This window comes from Akebia trifoliata, chromosome 3 (genome assembly GCF_017979445.1).
Source record: "Akebia trifoliata isolate Shusen 1 chromosome 3, ASM1797944v1, whole genome shotgun sequence".
NCBI lineage: Eukaryota > Viridiplantae > Streptophyta > Magnoliopsida > Ranunculales > Lardizabalaceae > Akebia > Akebia trifoliata.
In genome coordinates, this window is record NC_141377.1 from 25,726,955 (window position 1) to 25,734,718 (window position 7,764).

Genomic DNA, 7,764 nt, shown 5'->3' on the forward strand with positions numbered 1-7,764 from the left:
TATCATGTATAATTAGTAGTTGGCATGTCCATTTGTGCATGAATTACAAGCATTATCATTCATGTAAGGTTATAATTGTCTTCATAATTAATTTTAGAGATTTCTATAGATATTTCAAATAGATAAAATAATAAAAGAAAACACCAATGATAAAAAAAAAATAATAATAATAATTCTTTTATTATTCGATCCCAAATTACATTTAATAAGAAAATTAAAAAGTACTAATTGTGGGGATATAATAATGTTAGATTATGCATAGCAATAAGAATTTGGAAAGCAATTAAAGCTCAAATGCACCATACTATCTTGCTTACTCAAGCCTCAATTTTGCATGAATTAAAGATGTCTTTCGCCCTTCATAATTGGTCGGGTGAAGGTCCTTTGATTCGGAGGTTCCCAAATCTTTTTGTGGGTACCAAAATAAGTAATTTATGGAGAGGGGGTAGATGGAACCTAGAGTAGCTCAGAGAAATGTGTCAATATTAGGATATTTGCCAAGATGCTAGCCTAATGGAGCTCAAGCCTAGCTCTAAGGAAAGACAAGTTTGGAGAAGCTCAACTTAAAGGTGGTTCTCAGTGAGGAAGGCTTTGGAATCTATCCGAAGCCTGGGGTCTATGGATAGATTATGATCTATGATTGGAAATCCCAGATTCCAATGAAGATAAAAATTCTTGGCTGAAAATTTTCACAAGGCATGTTTGATGGATCTCTTGCACTCAAGAAGTGGGGGTTAAGCTTGGTGTCGAATTGTATTTGCTATAATTTTTCCTTGGAATCCATGGAGCACGTTTTTCTAGCATGTCCTTTCATCGTTAGAATTTGAAACCACTTTGGAATTTTGATCTTAAAACCAAAGTGCACTCGAATTTCCAAAAGAATTGTGCAGAGATGGTTTTCAACTCAATCGAGCCAAGTGGCTTCCATTGCTAATATGATTCCTTGGATCCTTTTTTGGGAGGTTAGACTAGAAAAGAATATAACAATCTTTGAATCCACAATACCCTCTATTGCATCAATTATCGCAAAAGTGCTAAGGTGAATCTAGGAGCTTAACATTCTTATAAAGGTGAATATTTTTCCTTATGTGGAAGACTTGAGTATTATTTCCAATGATACATGTAGCATGCAGGGATAAAATCGTCTCTCATCTAGATCATTCATCCGCACCATCAACACGCATCCCAATGTAGACATGCAACATCATTTGAAGATGACTCTATCTTATTAAGAAAGAATCTCAATTTAAGAGGATTCTTCCCCATTTTATGTAATTATTAATTTGGGTAAAGGGTAATACGGTCAATTGTAATTTAATTAGGGTTAGGACTCTTTTTAGGGTTTTTCTATTTACAGGCCTTGAGGCCATTGTAAAAAAAAAGAGGGGGGGGGAGAAGAAGGTAGAGGGAGAGGGAAAAATGGAGGGGAGGTTAGAAGGCCATGTAATCGTAGGATTTATAGTAAAACGACTCCCTAAGCCCGTGGACATAGGCACATTTGCGGAACCATGTAAAAAATCCTTGTTTTCTCTATATTTTCCAAGTTCTTTTTGTTATTTTGTAAATTAAATGATGAAGTCATAATCGAGATCAATTATCACAAAATCGACCTCTACAATTGGCGTCATTAGTGGGATTTGAAATAAAAGACACGACTTACACAAGGATATCAAAGGCAAGTTTCAAGTTCAATGATTCGTTGATCGAGGGCAATTCCAAGCTTCTTCAAGTGTTTGATCTCACACGATGTGATGAAAGTTCCTGTAAGCCTTCGTATTGGTGTTAAATATGATCCGTCCAGCATCCAGAGATGGCTCAATAACGAAAACAACACATGTCCAGCCACTATGCAGGTTTTGAAGAGCAAAGACTTTGTTCCTAATCACGTTGTCCACTGTTTGATTCAGACTTGGTCAAATTCCAACATCTCTTCGGAATCTAACGTTTCTCTACTGTCCATGTCTCCTCCTCCTTGTATCTCACAACAAGAAGCGAAATATTTGAGCAAGAGTGTCAAATACAGGGATGCAAATTGTTTTCGGTTATTAATCCAAGATCGTTGATTTTGCAACAAAAAGAAAATTCTGATGGGATTCGAAAATTCCTTGCTAAGTGGACGATTTTGTTTTGATTCTTTTAGGTATTCTTTGCTATGTAGATGTCAATTTGGATGAGAAATTAGCATTTTTTGAGCATACGATTTGGGTTTTAGATCTGATTTTGACGAATTACAGAGATAAAGAACAATTAAGAGATCAATGGTGATAAATCAAGAAGCATTGGCTTCGACTGTTCTTGTTCTACAAAAAGGAAGTGTGGATAGCAAAATTGGATCTGCTAGGGTTTTGGAAGCAATCGGAGCTGATCTAGAATCCAAGCGTTTGATTGCTAAAAAAGAAAGCACGTTGTTCTAGTTATTACATCTAACTAGTTTTGAGACGGATCCAACTGCGATCCACGCAGGACTTTCCTGCTTGATCACAATCTAGATCCCAAGATAGATTAGATTATGAATCATATGGTTCGGAGCGGTTTAAATCGTGGGAAAATTACTCAATAACTCAAATATCGATGTTTATTCAATCATCGAAAAGGTATTGAAGTTCTTGGAGATGGTATTGAAGTATACAAAAGGGCATACGACGATATGTGAGGATTCGATCTGTGTTACTTGATGAGACTATCGTGTTCTTCTCACCAGAGTTAATATAATCTTACTTTTACCTACTTGTGGGGCAAGTAGGGGATCGAACCCAAGAGAAAGGCAAGTAGAGTTAAGCTAAGAATAAAATTAAAATTAAGTAAAAGGAATTAAAATTAATTTTTCTTTGTATTTTGAACTTATAAAAAATGTAAAATTGTTAGAAATGAGCTAAAGTAAATGAAATTAAAAGCAAGTAAACTTATGAAATTAAAACACCATTGGAGGTGGATCTACCTAAACCTGTTGATGAGCAATTCCTAGTCTCTAACCTTTTTATAACTCAATTGTAAGGGCTTGGTGTTAACTCCTTAGATCGGAAAGTTTTGCAAATGAAATGAATGAGGGAACATAAACAAGTAGAATTCTTTGAAAACTTCTTACTACCAATTATCTAGTTTAAGTATAATTTATCTTGATCTAATCTAAGTATAAAGTATTTATATTAAGAATAAAAGGTGCAAGTAACTTAAGAGAACTACATAAGCATTTAAATAAAAGAAAGGCATGAAATTAGAATAACACAAGAACTTACTTTTAAGCGTTTCTACTCTCCAATGGAGAGGAACTTAGCCTAATGTCATTGCAAGAGAGAAGATAAGAGATGAAAGAAATTTTTTTCATTTCATGGAGAAACTTACAGCTTCTTCTTCTTCTATTTCTTACAAGACTATTTAACCAAAAGAAAATAACTAAAAAATAAAAATACAAAAAATAAGAGAATAAGCTAAGAGCCTTAAATTAAAGGAGTCTTGGAGAAGAGAACCATAAGGGGACCTTTTCTCTAGAGATGGAGGGTCTAAAAGTTATCTCCACTTATCTTTGTATAAAAAGATAAAAGAGGAGAATATGAGTTAAGGATTAGGACATTCCAAAGTGGGCCCAAATGCTTTTGTCTTGAGATTTTGATTCCAAAATGTTGATTTCCTGAATAAGAAACACACGTAATTATATTTATCTAGTAAATAAATTTATTTATATATAATTAAGCCTAATTAACATATAACATGGTGTTTTGAGGCTTATCATGATTATTATCTTAATATAGAGAAATAGGTACAAAAATCAAGATAAATATCTTAAAAATATGCGTATAATTGAGTGTTTGGAGACACTCATCACACCCCCAAACTTACCTTTTTCTAGTCCCTAGAAAATAAAACTACTACTTTCTCAAGCACCTCGACTGTATTTAGCGAATGCAACAAGCCCTTGAACCGCTAGGTTACCCCTAGTAAACGAGTTTGACTCATGAGGGTTTGTAGAAAATATACCCACAAAATTTGAAAACAACTTTGAAGTAAAAATAGTAAAAATGCAAAACTTATATTGAAAAGCACAACTTTTTTTTTTTTTTGTCAATCAATTGGAAGTACTGCTTGGTATAGAGTTTCAACCCTTATTTCTCTACGACAAAACTTAGACATTGATCTTTGAGCGATAGTGATTCTAATTCAGAAATTTAAGAGATTCGATTTCCTATAATGTGTTTTAACCTTTTGACTACTCAAGAATGGCTAGAGTAACTTAGGATTTAATTCTAAACTTAGCATCATGTCTGGGGTAGTGAGAAGTGTGGATATTCACTTTATACCTCTAAGGGACTTTATCTGTGATATTCCAGTATACTCACATTTTTACACTTGATGGCTTTCACCCTACTAAAACTTTACATAAACTTTTGGATTTTGGATTTTTTTTTTTGAAAGGTCTCTTTTTTTCTATTACTTGTTCACTCTTTTTTAAGAAAAGTAGGCAGCCCTTTTCAAGGTACCCAGTCTAATTCAATGGTTGCTATACAAGGTGTATACAACCCAGTTCTGTTTTTCTTCTAATTACCAACCAATTGAACAAGGAAGTCAAAGTTCATCAAACCTAGTTTTTCCTTAAACTCTAGGTAGAAAGAAGGTAACAAGCTCTCTAAGTACAATCTAGATTCTTGGTAACCTTATTAGAATTGACTGTAAACCAAAAGATAACTTTGCTCTAATTTTTACCTAAGAGAAACACAAATGGGGACTCCAGATCATAGCTTCCAATGAAAGACTGATTAAATATTTTTAACTAAGTGCTTAAAGATACAAGTGAAGATTTTGAGCAAAATACAATAAAGTCGCCAACCAAATATTTTTCAATTTTTTTTTATATAAAAGAAGAAATCCGACCCATACACCCCTAAACTTAAACATTATATTGTCCTCAATATTTCAACATATACATGCAAAGGTAAAATTGAAATTGACAAAATAAAATGACGTGGCTTAAATAGCACCTGAGAAAGACCTTACAATCCTGTTGATATTTAACACAATGTTCCCTGAAACGTGTAGTTTGCCTCCCAGAAGCGCTAAGTTTAACGTCTTTAGCTAGATTAAAACTTTGTTAACTTTGATAGACGGGGTCATCAAGGAGAAGAACTTCCTCCTGCGGAACATACTCGAGAAAATGTTTAAGACATTGGCCATTCACTTTGAAAGTGGATCCGTCCTTATGATTAAGGACTTCAACAGCACCATGGGGGTATATTGTTTAGATAATATATAAGCCAGTCCATCGAAACTTAAGTTTTCTTGGAAAAAGGTGGAGTCTGTTATCATACAATAAAACTCTTTGAATAGGAATGAAATTCGTCCTAAGAATGTGCCTATCGTGAAAGAATTTGGTACGTTTTTTGTACCTTTTGGCATAATCATACGAGTCATTTCTAATCTCTTCTAACTCGTCTAGTTGTAACTTTCGTTTCTCACCGGCTTTATTAAAATCAAAGTTTAGGCGCTTGATCGCTCAATATGCATGATGCTCGAGTTCTATAAGGAGATGATAGGCCTTACCAAAAACTAACCGGTAAGGAGACATCCCTATGGATATCTTGAATGCAGTCCTATAAGCCCAGAGTGAATCACTCAATCTCAAAGATCAATCTTTTCTTGAAGGATTGACTATTTTTTCTAAGATAGTCTTTATTTCCTTATTATAAATCTCCACTTGCCCACTTGTTTGTGGGTGGTAAGGTGTGACAACCTTATGTGTTATGAGATATTTCTTCATCAACGCAGGAAAGATCTTGCTGTAAAAATACGAGCCACCATCACTTATGATAGCTCGCGGAGTATCGAATCTTGAAAAAATCGTCTCCTTGATGAATTTTATCACGACCTTGTGATCGTTAGTTCTACATGCCACAGTTTCGACTCATTTTTACACATAATCAACGGTAACTAAGATATATTAGTAACCCTGAGAGATAGAAAATGGTCCCATGAAGTCTATACCCCACACGTCAAAAATTTCGATGATCAAAATAGGATTTTGCGGCATTTCATTTCTTTTGGAGATTTTTCCTAATCTTTGACATCTATCACAAGATTTGCTAAACTCGTGGGCATCACGAAAAATACTAAGCCAGAAAAAACCGCCTTATAAGATTTTTATAGCGGTCTTCTTACCACTAAAGTGCCCTCTGTAGGCATGATTATGGTAAAACTCTAGGATATTGACTTGTTCACAGGTTGGAATACAACGTCTAATGATTTGATCGGGATAATACTTAAATAAGTATGACTCATCCCAAAAATATTATTTTGTTTTTGACAGAAGACGGAGTTTCTCTTGACTAGTCATTTCGACTGGGAATTGACTTATAACTAAGTAGTTGACAATGTCCGCATACCATGGAGCATTGACTTGAGAGATTTGCATAAGTTGCTCATCGAAAAAAGATTCAGAGATGCGTAAGGACTCCTCGGATAGCTTGTTAATTATCCTAGACAAGTGGTTAACTACGATATTTTTTGTCCCCTTTTGTCTTAGCTCTAGAGATCAAACTCTTGTAGAAGTAGAATCCAACGGATTAACCTTGCTTTAACATTTTTCTTTGATAGAAGGTACTTCAATGCTGCGTGATATATGTAGATCACGACTTTAGATCCTATAAGGTAGGGGCGGAATTTTTCAACGGCATAGACCACTGCTATCATTTCCTTCTCTATTGTAGAGTAGTTAAGCTGAGCATCGTTAAGGGTTTTACTAGCATATTAGATAACATGAGATTGTTTTTCGATTCGCTGACCCAAAATAGCACATATTGCATAATCCGAAGCGTCACACATAACTTCGAATGGAATGCTCCAATTTGGAGGTTGAATAATGGGTGCCGAGGTCAACTCGGATTTGAGCTTGTTGAACGTAGAGAGACATGACTCTGAAAAGTCGAAAGGAACATCATTTCCCAATAGCTCACATAAAGGTTTCGAGATTTTTCAAAATCTTTAATGAATCTATGATAGAATCCCGCATGGCCTAAGAATGACCTAATTTCTTTAACCGTTTTAGGAGGTGGTAATTTTTCGATTAGACCTACATTCGCCTTATCTACCTCAATCTCCTTAGTAGAAACAGTGTGCCCTATCACAATCCCAGATGTTACAATGAAATGGCATTTTTCCCAATTGAGGACTAGATTGACCTTTTTGCAACGTACAAGGACCAAAGTCAAGTAATGGAGACATTCCTTGAAACTTGGTCCGAAAATTAAAAAATTGTCCATGAACACTTCGAGATATCTTTCTAACATGTCGGAAAATATACTCATCATGCAGCATTGAAAAGTAGCGGGTGCATTGCACAATCCAAAAGGCATGCGACGATACATAAAAGTTCCAAAGGGACAGGTAAAAGTTATTTTCTCTTGATCGATTGGAGCAACAGGTATCTGGTTGTACCCAGAATAACCATCTAAGAAGCTAAGAATGTCCTACTAGACGCTCTAACATTTGATCAATGAAAGGTAAGGGAAAATGATCCTTAGGAGTCATCGAGTTGAGTTTCCTATAATCGATACACACTCTCTATCCATTTTGGACTCGAGTGGGGATTAATTCGTTGTCTTGGTTCACTACCACAGTGATAGCAAATTTCTTAGGAACTACTTATATAGGATTCACCCAACGACTGTCAGAGATAGGATAGATAATATCCGCATCTAGCAATTTCATCATTTCCATTCGAACCACGTCTTTCCTGACAGGATTTAGCCGTCTCTAAGGTTCTAACGAAGGCTTAGT